General features: G+C 42.3%; 1 long non-coding RNA gene across 1 annotated transcript in view; it reads right to left on the bottom strand.

The window, feature by feature from the left end:
* Positions 1-377: 377 nt before the first annotated feature.
* The window catches only part of LOC113956168, a 72,727-nt gene continuing 57,613 nt past the window's right edge, over positions 378-15,491 (bottom strand). The window contains exons 2-3 of the long non-coding RNA XR_003530768.1: positions 1,382-1,567; positions 378-644 (exon numbers count right to left, since the gene is read on the bottom strand). This is a non-coding gene — a long non-coding RNA (uncharacterized LOC113956168). The remainder of the gene's footprint in view (positions 645-1,381; positions 1,568-15,491) is intronic.

Raw genomic sequence — 15,491 nt, 5'->3', positions numbered from 1 at the left:
ATAGATGGTAAAAGGGACATCCTTCTTTTTTGTGCTTAGTTTCCAACACTTCTTTTTTAAAAATCTATTCCCATCCCACAGTGGCATTTTATGCTCACAGCACATTTTAAGTACAGAGAAAGAAAAACACCAAATAATTTCTGAAAAAATCAAAGGTCCTGCTGAGCTTCTCTGTCCCCCAGTGGGCTAAGCTGCATGGCCATGGGAAACCCACTTTGTGTGCCTGCAACTGGCACCACCACAGCTGCAAATACCACAGGAGACAATGCAAACTCAAGAGCAGCGTGTTGGAAAGATGATCCCAAATCAAGGCATTACAAAGGTAAGTTCCCCGTGGTGTCTGGAGGAGGGAATATGTTCGTGTGTATAGTACCAAATGTGCTGGGAGGATGGCAGTGATGGTGGAATTATCAGGAGTCAAAGGCCTGGCTGCAAGCAAAGCACCTTAAGTGGGCCTGGCTTTGGCAGTGTCATCTGTATGTCAGGGAAGTCATTTTTTCTGCTCTGTTTTCACTGGGGAGTCTTCAGCTGGGAGACAGGGTCCAGTTGTGACCACTGCACTCAGAGATGGACAGATCTCAAAGAGAAGAGAATTCAGAGGACAGCCAAAGGCGATGCAAGGAAAAATTAAACGAGGTAGATCTCTTTAGAAAGAAAGGAGGGCACAGATGAAAACAGCTTGTAGTAGACAACAGACTGACCACTATCTGTACAATCAGAGCTTAATTTGCATTGAAAAGAGTTTAGATTGTATGTTAGAAAAATCTGTGATGTAGACAGAGAAAAACTTAAATTCCAAGCAAATAACCTTAAATTTCCTTTACTAGAGGTTTTTATGACCTGTCAGCCTTCACAAATCTCCCTTTTGGTTCTAGACATCTACAGGTATGAATTTGGGTTCCACACCCACAGAACAGGGTTACCTTCTAGAGCATCCAGCTCTTTACATGGAAAGTACTGAGGGAAATGCAATAGGAAAAAATGTTGGGCCAAATCTCACCAGCACATTCCCATCTAAATCACTGGTCTGAGGTACAAAGACTCCAGATAATGCCATGCCATTGCTATCGTGGTACTGAGAGGAACAACCACTGAGCAAAAGCACAAGTAGTTATTTTTTTGCATTAAAAGCTGTATGCAGGGTATAATAAGGTGGGTGTGAATGGGTCCCTTTCCAGGTCTATTTGTTAACATGGTGCTCATGTGGTACATGTCAAAGGTGTTTGGGTTTAAGGATGATTGATAAGATTCCTGAAAATATCGTTTATAAATCCCACTGAGGACCTCTGGACTAAGACAGATAGTGCTGGACCTACTCTTCCCCTGAGCTGGCAAGTCATGGAGCTATTTAAATCAGAACAAAGCAAATAGTAGTTATTACCATATTAGAACGCTTTAAACTTGTTTCATAAGGCATCATTCCATGTCCATCCTCAGCTCTACGAGTCCTGAAGGCACAAACAGGCACAGGCAGCAGGTGAAGAACAAACATCCAGTGCATGTCTTGGTCCTTTGGTATTTATCCTTATCTTTGACCCAAAGAAATCCAGATTACCCTTGGTCACAACTGAAATAAGTGGGTGAAAGGAAACTTGAACAAGTGAAAGGAGCATTGAGGAGGCACCTGCCTTATACAGTGCAAATAAGTAGAACGGTAACTTTTCAAAAAAAATGCTATAAATCTGGTAGATAATACCCTTCCAAATGTTTTTACTTCCAAGCATTTTATCCTGAAGGTAGAATGAAAAACTTGACTTTTTTCTCTAGCTGTTCAGTTTTAGATAATGTCACGTTAGATTTATGAATTGACCATTCTTTGCACCTCAGGCTTCTGTTTGCAGTGTGTAATAGTAATAACCCAGAACTTTTCTGTTTTGTCTAGACGAATTTGAAATAACCTGCAGCTGGAATTGGCTCTGTAGATATTGGTCCATCATGGTTCCATCAAGAAGCACTTCAGAGAGAAGGAGCTGTTTGTAACTCTCCCTTTGAGATCTCCTCTGTTTCCACACAAACTGAATTGTCCTCTGTTGAATGCAGGCAATTAAGGATGAGTCACATAGAAAAGAAAGATCTGACTCTGCACAGTTATTCTCTCTCTTGAAGATAATACGTGATTGATACCAGTTCTAAGCATCATTCAAAAGGGGTAAACGACAGGAAAATTAAGGTCACAGCAGTGATGTTTGTCATTGGTTTTTACTCTCTGCACAGAACTGTTGTTCAATTCATTATGTGAAGTTGCTGGCTTCATGCTTTGCCAGCAAAAGCAGAGAAGTGTGGGAATACCTGTGGATCTCCTTTGTCCTGTGTAACACACCAAAGTGAACAACCTTCAGGTAAAGAGTTCATAATTTTTTTAAATACAAAGTACCAGAAACAAGTGATGGCAATTACCATTGGTAATTTAATAGATCTTTACTTGCTGATGTGTACAGCAGTAAAATGAATTTGGACAATTTCTGTGACTAGTCATAAGTCAAAGCCAAGGCCTGGGAACAGCTGCCCTGGTTCCTCATTGGTCTTGTGCAGGACACTCACACACACGGTGCTGCCAAGACCTCAGCCAAGGTCTACAGACATCCAAAAAGTTATGCTCAGTGTCACTCCTTTGAAAGAATCTGGGCACTGACCTGGGGTGCAAATTAACTTCAGCATGCTCTCAGCAAAGTGCTGACATGGAGACATTACTTAATTCTTGTACAGCAAGGGTGACTCGTATGGATCATTTAGGACTGTCAAAACAAACTGTTCTGTGACTAAGGACTTGCTCCACATGAGCTGTGCCTGCAGGATTAAATTCTTGGGGAAGAAACCACAAGCCTCTTGCTCCTACATCTGGGGAGCAGGTCAATTTAAAATCCTCTAACACAAATTCAATTTTCTGTATTAATTTTGAAATTAAGCAGTTCATTGATCTATATTTGGTCTCCACTCAGGAATAAAAACCTCCTATGCTGGCAAATCCAAGTGTATTCCAGGAGTTCTGATGCTGTTGTGAAAGCTACTGACAGAGTGGCTGAATCCAGAACATGCTGTAGGGCACAGACAGGTACAGAGCAAATCCTGGGGTCTGCACTGAGAACTGGGATCCTTTCTGAAGGGCAGAAACAGGGGGATTGAGTTGGTTTGCAGTGAGCAGCAGGAGCTGTTCTCCCCCCATGGGGAACACACAACTCTCCTGCAAACAGTTTCCAGGCAAACACAGACGAGTAAAGGCTCCTTCTGAAGTACAGACAGAATATTTTTGCTTGAAGAGCTTGCCAGACTTTAATACAAGAAAGAAGGTGCTTGGCAAAGTCACTAAAGGTGGCACATAGAACAGACTGGGAACTGGCATTTTTATGGAGTATCAGCAAAAGTTTTGGATCTAAAAACCCAAACAACTCCCTTTGGCCCAGGGCACGTTTCAGGGAGTGGGGAAAAAAAATAAATAAGTAAATAAAAAATTTAGACCAGACTAGCTGGTTGATGTGATGTTTTGGTTTTCCTCTCAAGAGATTCAGGCTGTTGATGATGCTTTGACAGTGGAGGTACCTGATCTCAAACAAGTCTCTGCATTAAATCCTCCAAACAAGAAATGGCAGTGGCTGGAAATGCCCCTCGGCACACACGTGTTCATCACACCCCCTGTGAGTCTGCAAAGGTCCCAATGCCCCTGTAGCCAGAGAGGATAGAGACATTTGCTGGAAACAATTTTATTTTGCTTACTAATTCAGATGTTCTGTTGGTTCTGATACCCTTAAGAGATCCCCTCCTACTGCACAGTTTAAATTACATCGATTAGGGACAGGGCCAGCACTTCCTAATGGACATTGCACAGATCTAATAATAGACTTCATTGTCCTTCATTGTCCAAAGTGAACATCATTTTTCTCTTGTGCGAACCTCTGAGGCCTGTACTGTTAAGGTGTCCATAAAGCACAGTTGGACAAAAATGTGAACTTTCTGCATGTTGCCTTTTAACAGAAATTTGATGTTTCATTTCTGCACAGATTTATTGTATAGTCTACAGAATATGCATCTAACACCCAGATGTGAAGCTGGAACAACTCTATCTACACAACTTTTAACAGGTGTTTATCCCTCCTGGATTTTGCAATCTGCAAAGACAGTGATTCTCCTTAAATAATCTATTCCAGTGAACAACCATCAGAGTTTTAGAAAGTTCAAAAAATTTCTAAACCTGGAATTCTCTTACCTATTGTTTTTTATTCTTTTTCTTTGCTTAGAGCAGTATGTTCACTGCCTTCTTCTTACAAACACACATGTATTGCCTCCCCTCAGCCATCACTCTCTAAAATACACATCCCACAGCACTTCAGCAATTCCTCAGAGGTCACTGATATTCAGATTTCTGACTTCTATTCATATTAGGACACCAGTTAGTCCGTATTTTTTTTTTTGTGATAGATATCTCTCATGTTTAGAGACAATTCTCTGCCAGAGACTAATGCCAAAACAGCAGTAAAATATGTTGCATGTCTATTAAGTGACTGTGCTGTTGATAAATTAACAACCCCAGTTTAATGTGCTCCTTTCTTGCAATAGACTCATGATTATTTAACTTGCACAAATCAGTGTCTTCCTACCATCCTTTTTGTCTTTGCTTGGTGCTTTATTAGGGACCTGCAAGTTCTCCATCAGTTGCTCATGGAAGCTCAGCTATTCAAATAGAGTTTCTTTGGTTTTGGAAAGACTTGAGATTAAGGAGAACTACAGCCTAGTTTACCCATTTAAACCCTTTCCAAAGTTTTCTCAACAGTTTTGTTCTATTTTTAAATAGAAAATAAAAAAAAAAAAAGAGAAAAAAGGAATTCCCCCATTCCTTTGCCTTGCTACACAGTGTGAGCATTACTGTGCTTCTGTCCCCTTCCCCTGCAGTGGGCACAGCAACATTCTGAGATGAAAAAAGGGAAAACCAACTGTGTCACTTCAGCCATACCTATCCACTGCTGCTAGGTACCAAAAATCCTCTGGTGAGAAAGAGAGGAGAAGTTGAGGTTCTGTCTGGCATGACATTAGAGGGATAAACAAATGGCAAACCATCCCCAAGTGCAGCTGAACAGCTCTCTTAAATTCATGGTGCAGCCATTTAATCACAAAACAGCTGGGATGGAAAATCTGATATTTCTTGGCAGTCTATGTAACATTTTCTTCTCACTGGTGAAAAGTATGACCCTGAGGGTTTATAATTAGGCAATAATTAATCAGGCATACAAGCACCTCAGCAAATGACACAAGGCTTCAAGATCTCTGAACATTCCTTCACTTCCTTCTGCTTTATCCAAAATACACTGTGAAAATCAAACTCCAGAGTTAAAGATGGAGAGGCTGCCAGGTGAGCCAAGGAAGTCCATAGCACCAGTCCACAGTAACACTGAAACAGCTGACCCAGAAGGGGAAGGTCCACACACATGCTCTGGCTTGGTAAGATTTTGCAGTTTAAAGGAGGATATGACAAGGACAATGTAGTGGGTTTCTATGGCTGGGTTTTGGTAGCAGGGGGGGCTACAAAGGTGGCTTCTGTTAGAAGCTGCCAGAAGGTTCCCCTGTCCCATGGAGCCAATGCCAGTGGCTCCAGGACGGAATTCCTGCCACTGGCCAAGGCCGAGCCAGTCAGGAGTGACAGTAACGCCTCTGGGATAACATATTTAAGAAAAAGAAGACTATTGTGCAGAAAAAATTCCAGCCAGGGAAGAGCAGAGTGAGAACATGGGAATAACAACGTAGACCCCGAGGTCAGTGCAGAAGGAGGGGTAGGAGGTGCTCCAGGCACTGGAGCTGAGGTCCTGCAGCCCGTGGGTCTGAGCAGGGTGGGGCAGCTGTGCCCCTGCAGCCCCTGGGGGAGCCTCGGGGTGCAGAGACCCCCCCTGCAGCCCCTGGGGGAGCCTCGGGGTGCAGAGACCCCCCTGCAGCCCATGGAGGCTCCCACACCGGAGCAGGGGGATGCAGGAAGGAGGCTGTGACCCCGTGGCAGGCCCAGGATGGAGCAGGGTCCTGGCAGGGACCTGCAGCCCATGGAGAGGGAAGCCCAGGCTGGAGCAGGTTTTTCCCAGGTAGGATTCGTGGCCCCTGTGGGGGACCCAGGCCAGTACAGCTCATCCGTGAAGGACTGACCCCATGGAGGAGTGACCCATGGGACAGCAGTTTGGGAAGAGCTGCTGCCCGAGGGATGGACTCACCCTGGAGAGGTCCATCAAGGACTGTCTCCCGTGGGAGGGACCCCACAGGAGCAGGGGAAGGACTCCAGCTCCTCTCCCTGAGCAGCGACAGAAACAACAACTGACAGTAACCCCCATTCCCTGCCCCCCTGTACAGCTGGGGGGGAGGAGGGAGAACATGGAAGGAAGGAATGGTGTTTTTTAGGATAAGGTGTTTTTAAGACTATTTTATTTCTCATTCTTTGGCTCTTATCCTGTTAGTAATAAATTTTAGTGGGTACCTGGTATCTGGCCAGGGTCAACCCACTACACAGAGAGGTGCTCCAGGGACCAGTTGCAAATGGGACATCTTTCTTCAGAAGGGAGAGTCACCTGCACAGTCTGGATCCAAACCTTTCCAGAGATCAAAAGGGCCCAGAAGTCAATATTTAGTCATAGCTCTTGGAATGAGCTACAGTTCATTGCATTGTGCTTGTGTTGGGAGATGAAGTTCCAGAGGAAAGTGGCAATAATGACCCTGCTGTATTTGTCTGTTCCAGCTCACTTTCAGTACTTTCCTAGCACCACGAAGGTAATTGTTGACACTGCTCACACCCCATCAGACTGTATAAAATAAATAATTTAAGACTGAATTAGTAAGAAACACAGCTGTCAAATCAGCTCCAAAGTACAAGAGAGACTGAAGGGATAGAGCACAGCTGTCATTGGAGAGGATGACAAAAGGTCAAAAAATTAAAGTTCACCTTTTGACTCAAGGGTTAAGGTTAGCCATTGCTTAGATGACAAAATATTCAAACTGTTCAAAACCCCTTATCCTTTCTCCTTTTGCTGGCATAGCATCCCATTTAGAGCTGTAGCAGATGGAACTTGTTTGTCTTTTCTACCTTTCTACCTTTTCTTTTTTTTTAATAATGTTTTCATGTTACCTTTTACAAGAAAGAGAACGAGAATGCAGATGGCATCAAAACCTCTGTGGTCTGTTGTACAGGTAATTCCAATACTCTGCTTCCATTGCTCTGCAGTCAAAATGACCAGGCCTGATGGGAATGGGAGAGCTGGGAGCCAGAGTGGTGGCCCAGGGTTAGGCCCTTTCGAGCACAAAGTTGAGAAGAAGGCTTTGAAGAGCTTTTTTAGCAACTGCTGTTTCTAACTGTGGCTTTTGCCACCTCTCAGAAATTTTGGTGATCTTTTCCAGTGACAGGCAGGGGATTTGCTCATAATCTTGGTACTTTCTTTTAGGGGGTGAGACCAGGTAGCCTGAAATAAATGGCTTTCATTCTTGAGTCCTTATGAGATTTGAAATCACAGAAAGATGGATAATTATTTGGATTTCAGCCTTTGCAAGGAAATTCTGAATTTCCATTTGCATCCTGAGAGAAGCAGCTGGGAAACTGAAGCGACAGAGACTGTGCTTGCTCTGATAACTGGATTTTCTGGCTCCAACACAGCCTGGAAGAAGGCTCTTAAATCATTTGGCATCCACTGAAGAAGGTTTAAGATTTCTCTACTTTTCTGGCAGTTTATCAGTGAAATATTGACAATTACAGGCCTTCATCTTTGAGCTTTATGTCTGTAACTACCCATTCTTAATAGTCAACTCTAATGCTGGTGTGGTCTCACCCCTGCATTCACAGTGAGCTCCAACACCCCAGTTACACACTGGATGCCACTGGAAGGGTAGGAGGAGAGAGATCCCTGTGAGAGCTCTGACTATAAAAACCACTTAATGAAAAATCTGTTGGCTCAAGTTCACATGATAAATGTCATCCAGCAAGGTGCACCGAAAAACATCTGCAGAGGCAGAAGCACCTCCTGTAAATACTGTACCTGTAGAACAGGTACCACACAGGGCACTAATACCCAGCTTCTCTTTGGGGCCTCTTGCATGATCATGTCTCAAACCAGCACAGAAATATCAGCTGTTGGGATTGTCAGCTAAAGCTGAGAAGTTTGAAAATGAAACTCTTACTTCATCTGCAGGAGTGACTGAGCAATTCAGCCAAAACAAAGGGGAATGGGCAAGATACTCCCTCCCAACTCATATAAACAATTAAACCATGCTATTTCCTCACTAGTACTGCCTTGAGCAAGAAAACGTGTGCAACACACAGAGCTTCCTAAAGACTGTATCAGAGACAACTCCTATAGGACATTTACAGAAAATGCCTTCATCTTTATCTAAGTCTAGTGGCATATGAATGGGTTTGCTAAAACTCAGCTCATCCTTGCCAAGACAGACACAACATTCCTGGTTCCACACAGTCAAAACCAGCTCACAAGTTGCTTCCTGTTGCTGAAGTGTTATGAACTGCAGAGGCATTTGATGCCTTTGCCTGTCCCCCAGTGAGCGTGAGCTGGCAACGAGCACACTCCCAAACAAGTGGGTGACTAATTTGACTGGTGTCAAATCCTGTTTTTACACCAAGCATTTTATTCCAACACTCACAAATGACTCCAGTGCCACTGAAACAGAACCACTCTCATGGCAGACAGTGGCAACTCAAAACACATCGTACAACGTCTGAGGGAAAGAAAATGTTGGCAAAGATAACGTTGTCAAAACTCCATTTCTGTGAAAACTGCTCTGGCAACTTTCAAGTGTGTCTCAAGTACATGCAAGTATTTTCAATTTATGTAGTTTCAGCTACATAAAGCAGAGACAAGACCTCAAGATTCTAGTTTAAATTACCTTCTTCACTCCTCATCCTAACAAACGACTCTTTCCTTGTAATAAACTGAATAATACTCAATTTACACTTCACCTTCTCCAATTCACTGTTAAGACCAGCTATACATGAAGCTGAGGAGGAACTAATAGTATTTTCTAAACATTTGCTTAACTGCAGGCAGGATCTGACCCAGAGAGAGGTGGAAATAACAAGTTGTCCCTCATTCACTGATGTGAATATCTGTGTCAGGAGTGCTGAAACAGATGTGTGCAATCATCGTTTGCCATCTGAAAATTAATCAATGCATAAAATTATTCTATAGCCTGAATCTGGAAGGAGAATGAGAAGCAAATAGTAAACTGGCTGAAAGATGCATCTTTAAAGGAAAGGAGGAGGGAGTGTCAGGATAACGAAATTAAGTGTTTTGAGTTTTTATTGTCAAACATAGTTTTGCTTTGAGCTCGACATAAGAAGGATTAGGTCACTTAGGAATATAGCAACATTTATTGTGAGTTTATTGCAAAACAACTTGAGATGCCCAAGAATTCTTCAGTTCTCCTATTCGATCATTCCACCCACTGCACTCGGTAGAGTCAAGTTTGGTTTTCAAGGAGCACATCTGCAGGTAATATTCAGCCAATAATTATCTTTATAGCCAGAAAAAAACCTGCCGACAAAGCCTTTTGGACAAAATGGAAAAGAGGAATTAACACTCATTGAGGAAAAATCTTAAGATCTTTTTAGTGCACATTCTGTTGGAACGAGCAATGTTGAACAATTACATCTACTTGGTCACAAAAGAGCGTAAACAAAAACCAAACAGACTCCAGGGAATAAGATCCCTCTTTTCCACTGTGTGAGCTGGTGTTGCTTTGCACAGCTGGGAACACTTTGCAGAAGGGCTGTGACTTCTCACCCTCCATTATTGTCTTCCAGGCTGAACCACAGCCCTGTGGTGATCAGGCCTGATCAGGACACGAAACTGTGGCCAAAGTGTTTCTTTGGAGAAACTGGGATCTGCTGGAGATATTGAATATAAACAACATTTTACAGCCATGCCAATGTGCCTCTTGGAACTTCAGTGTTACCCAGGTTCCCCAAGTTACCAAGTAATGCTGTTCAGAGTTGGCAGCAGCAGTGAAGAGGCACCACAGTGCCTTGTGTTCACGAGGGGCTCCTTCTGATCTGCCTTACAAGAGCAGAAACACACCAACATCAGTGGGATTCTTTCTTGTTTGCACCAAGCCAAAACACGCCTCATTTTCCACGAAAAGATGTGCATAAACCCCCACTTTCTATGGTGGGATCAGCCCTGAAGTTTTGTTGATTACTTTGAAGAACTCTTAGAAGTGGAAAACTCAAGTCCCCTAACGCAAAATAGGGTGCTACCAGCAGTCTTTTATCTATTTATTTGTTCACTATCCATAAAATCAAATATTTTTAACAATTTGGATGGCCCACGTGCAGGTTACAGCAGATCTCAGAGACCTGACCATCGAAAGCAGCCACCTTAAGGCTCTCCAGTGACCAAGATATGAGAAAGGATTTAGACATGAGCCCACACGTGAGCAAACAGCAGCAATGAAAGTGGCAGTCATGGGATTACAAAAATTTGTGTCTAAAAATCCAACGAGAGAAAATTCTTTCTCAATACATTTCCTAATCAGTTCAAGACATAACTATAGACTATGAATTAACTGCTGCTGGCTAAAAAGTGTGTTTTCTGTAGCTGAAAATCCAAGAGTTTTCAATATAAATCAAGGCATAGCTACTTATTTTCAGGAGTAATTCCTATAAAGCAACATGTAAAAAATACAGAGTAGCAAGGTGACACAATAAAACAACAGAGCTACAAGAACACAGATAATAACAACAGAAACACAGATTTGGCTTAGAATGGTGAAAAACTACACCATAAACCATCCAACATTTAATAAGAGATGTAAATGGAATAGTTAAAAAAGAGACAAGATGATACCTTTTTAAGAGTTTAAAATTTTGTTATTAGTAGTAAATGAACTGCAAAAAACACACTTGAAATTTGGCAATTTGGAAAGGAAAAAATACTTTTCATCATATAGTATCTACCTGGTGGTTTATTGTATGATCAGAGCTTAGTTAAAAAAATTACCAGCAATCCATATGCATTTTACTGGATTTACATGAGGTTATTATTAAACTAGGGAGACTTCATTAAAAATGTAGAAACTAAAATTCTACAAGTAACAGAATCTATTTCTCCTGCTGAATTTCTCCGCTGTTCCTCTCAGGAGTTAACTGTTTCTTGTGACTAATCAAACAAAAGTATGTGTTAAACATAAACACTTACATGTAAATGTTATTACTGAGTCTTACACAAACAAACTTATGGTATCTCAAAAATTGTTTTATTCCTTGACAAGGAATAATTTGATATGAGAACAAATCCAGACAAAATGCTCAGAAAAGGTGAAAGAGCTGCTTTAAAAGTTGAATAATGGTACGACCTCAGAGACATATCTGTGATACATGCACAGAAATTTCTCTAGAAATAATGATTTAACACCTGGTAATTAAAACATTTAAATTAAAACGTTAAAACAGCTCTTTCTCTTCTCACCCCTTTTACTGGTGAGATTATCAGTTCTCTAATATCCTCCACCACCAATTTCTATCTTTACACTTGTTTTTGTTTCAGAACCTTAAGCAGAAAAACACTGAGGGCTCGTGTGGGTTTTTAGGAGCTGGTTGGGCACACAGTCATGTGTGTCAGCAAAATTAACAGCAACTTCTCCTTTGCACACAATGATTTGTAAAAGGTGTGTGAACACCCCGATGCTCATGGTTACACATGTGCTTCACCAAAAACAGGGATCTGCAACAACAGGATGAAGCTCTTTGTAATTCCAAACTTTGTCACAGATGGTCATGCCTATGGGAGATGTGAGGAGCAGTGTAATCCATGAGCTGAATCATCAGTTCTTTCAGTTTTCTGGAATATCCCCTTATAAATGTTTTCTTTAAGTTTGTTAAAACAAGTGAGGTCTGTGCACCCTCTTATGTCTTGTTTGATTGGTTTCTTTCCAAGTATGACATGATCTCAGTCCATATGGTTTAAATTAGGGAGTGAGGCTCTTTGCAAGGCTGTGACAAAAAAGAGCAAGTCATAACAAAGCCAACCAAGTGCATGAGCATGTTCAGCAAGGCCACTGATTCCTTAATTCTACAGAGCGGAGCCCCGGATCACACACAGCAATGGCTGTGCAAGCCCTTCCTCCCCATCCCAGCACCAGCCAGGACATTCCTTCACTGCCTATGATGGTGTCACCTGCCTTCCCAGCCACTGAAATTCCAATTTACACTGAAATTTGGTGAATACCTTTGATGTTGCCTCTCAGTCAGTGAAGCACCAAACAGTCTGGCAAACCCAGAGATGTCTGGGCATTTCTGGACTGTGATTACCCTTCACACCATCTCAGTTCTCATGTCTCAAGGTCTGAAGTCATTATGTTACTGATACCTTTTACAGATGACTTCAAGTTCACATGCACTGAAATTAAGAGAGTTACAATTTTGGCAGTCCCTGGAGAGCAGCACAGAAATTAGTAGATCTAATGAACTGAATATTATCTCAAGACAGTAGTGATAGCAATTGCAGAATCATTTGAAAACTTGATTATAAGAAAATAAAACAGACACTCCTCCTGGTCAAGTATCCAAAGGCCCCAGCTCCCCAAACACAACAGCCATGGGCTTAATTCTCATGGAAGCCTCTGACAAATTTGAATTGTGAGGGAATGGGAATGTTCTCCAAGAGCATAACTTCCCCCAGCATAGCTTTGGGGAAAAGCAGAGATTTCTCAGCAATATCTACACTGAGATCACATTAAAAAGTATGTGAGGTAGACAGTAAATGGTGCCCAGATGAATTTGGGAGCCTTCATCATAACTGAACTCAGGCTCCCAGCATTTGCACCATGGGGAGCCCTCGGGTGTCGAGTTCTGTCTCTGTACAATCTGTCAATTCCCAAGCAGCAAGGGCCTCAGAAAATCAGGCCAGACTGAACAGGAGCTACAGGCTGACCAGGGGACTTGACTTCTTGGTCAGTCCCTGATAACACAAACCTTGCAGCTCTTTACTGTCCAGCCCAGCACACTAAGGTAGCTGCTGTCTTGGCTGTTCTGCCAAACCTGGCTCCTGTCCTGCCTGTGTTCGTTCTGCTCTAAGTGACAGATCAAACTTACACCAGTTTCCCTCCACGTGCTGTTCTGTCTGCTGTGCTCACTCCCTGTTTCCTCATCTCTGTGCAGCCTCTCACAGTTTGGTGCAAACCCCAATATCTGTGATTCCTAGTGGTGGCTCTCCTTCCTCAGAGCATGTTACTCCCAGTCTCTCACCAGATACCCCATCTTTCCTTGTTTGCCTTTACAGAATATCATCAAGCATTTCCATGAGACTATACTGGAACAGCAGCACCTTCTGTAGGGAATGAGCAGAACAGAGGACTGGAACACACCATCACCAGACAGCTCAGCAACTTGTCAATAGGTTCAACCACATCACAGACCCACAGTCTGGTTTTGCACTGCCAGCAAAACTACGTGTGACTTCTCTGAGAGGCCAGACACAAGCACTGGACTGGATCTTTACAGCTTGGCACTGCTGTTGCCCTCCGAGGATGAACAAGATGATGAGGTGGGAGAACAGTGCCACAGCCTCTCTTGGACTAATGGATAAAAAATGTAGGCAAACTATTTTTAGATGAAAGCATGAAAACATTCTGCTTGAATTAAACTCAGAACCAACTTGCAAAAGCAAGAACAGATGCAAAACTACTTTTAGTACAAAAATATGTTTAAAATTCTCTGAAAAGAGTTTGGAAGATGCACTTCCTTATAGACTTAGACAAAGTTTAAAAATGAATCAACAACCACCATTCTCTAACCTTCAAACACTCTTTGAGGCTGTCTGCACTCCCATGGGAGTTTTGGGAATGCTTTGTGTGGGCACAGTGATGGCATGAAGCAGCATCCATGTTAAATGAAGATAGGAACCAGACATTGGCAAACCAGAGTAAACCAGTGAAAGGGTCACAACAAGAATAGTCATTTAAAAAAGCTCATCCTCCTTTTGCATCCTTTTAATAATCCTTTGTCATCTATAATCTTTTCTTTCCATATATTTTCCGAGGCTTTATTCAGGATAAAAGTCTTAAAGCCTGAAGCTGGGCAGCAGAGCAGAGAGAAGAGGGCTGGCAGGGAGTCAGTTCATGTTTTCTCCTAAAGCTTCTAGTCCAAACCAACTGGGTGGGCCAGAGATCCCCCTCCTGCCACCTGATGCCTCCAACTGAGATTCAGATTGACTTAGAGATAAAACTTTTATTTAAAGTGAAAAAGGAAGCCTACATTACACTTTGCAGAGATAAAGGCTGATAAAATACATGGTCTGAATTTAAAGTACTTAAGAATTGTTAAGGCTATATTACTTATCCTTGGGTACTTTATTTAAATAGTGCTATTTTTTCGCTCAAAAAGTGCAACAGTGCCACTATTTCATCCTATGCAAAATACTTTCCATGTAAATGCTTGCAGAGTTTTTTTCAGGAGTAAAAACAATAGCAGGGTGAACATAACCAGGTTCATCTCATTCACAGTTACACTTACACGAGCACCAACACCAGGTCATGCACCACCTGATCATCCCATGGCACAGTTTGATCCAGATCAGGTGTGAGCACAGGATCACATATTTCTAAAATTAGCCAGAATCCCCAGAGGTGAGTCAGTTTTACATGGCTCCCTGCCAGCAGCAGACCAGATCAGACCTGGCATAAAAGCACATCTGTACCATAGAGAAACCCTGAACCAGAATAAAGTCAATTGGTAGGGAATTAATCTGCCCTGATACTCCAAACACACCTCAGTGAATTCATACCAGGAGAACACTTTCTTCTTATCAGGTACTAAGAACCTCAAAGCTGGATTTACTGCATTTTTAAGCTCTGGGATTTACTGCAAAGCAGAGAGGCCAAACTGATAAACATCTGTTTTGGTGTTTGGCACTGGCTGGAAACAAAGCACACAACAGGAATGGAAATGCATCTTAGCAGAGAAAGTAGTTACCAGAAAGCTTTAATAAAGCAGACCTTCCCACCACAAAGCACTGCTCCTCATATCCACATGATTCCTGGAAAGAGGATGATCTATTGAGCCAGAGGGAATTCCACTCTATAGTAGGAGGCCAGTTACGCTTATTTTACACAGTACTGAGTGTGTAAAGTTTAGTCTGAGTAAAGAAGTGTTAGTTGCAACATTGGTTGGTTGGTAAATAAAGCCGAGGCCAAAAACTCCCACCTGGGGGAGGCTGCAGTTCAGTCAGAGGCTGTTTTCCTTCCCTTGCCCTGGACCCTTCACTCACAAACTGCTGATGGAATAGGAGCGTCTTACACTGAAGCAATGAACATTCACTGGGAAAGGGGGAAAAATTATCCTTCTTTTTTGAACAAAAAGAATTATTTTTTTTTGGACAGCTGGAACTTAATCATGGAAATACTGTGAAGAGTATAGGAAGAACCATTTTGTTCTTACATTCTTCTCTGAGCATTGCCTTTGAGCCCTGGGCATGGTGTCTGACATATTGAGGTCACTCCTGTTTTCTCATTAACTGTATATAGATATA

The sequence above is a fragment of the Corapipo altera genome, unplaced genomic scaffold (genome assembly GCF_003945725.1).
Source record: "Corapipo altera isolate COAL_440 unplaced genomic scaffold, ASM394572v1 326, whole genome shotgun sequence".
In the NCBI taxonomy this organism is placed as follows: domain Eukaryota; kingdom Metazoa; phylum Chordata; class Aves; order Passeriformes; family Pipridae; genus Corapipo; species Corapipo altera.
Note: the sequence above shows the minus strand (reverse complement) of the source record. Positions and strands in the feature narration are given on the sequence as shown.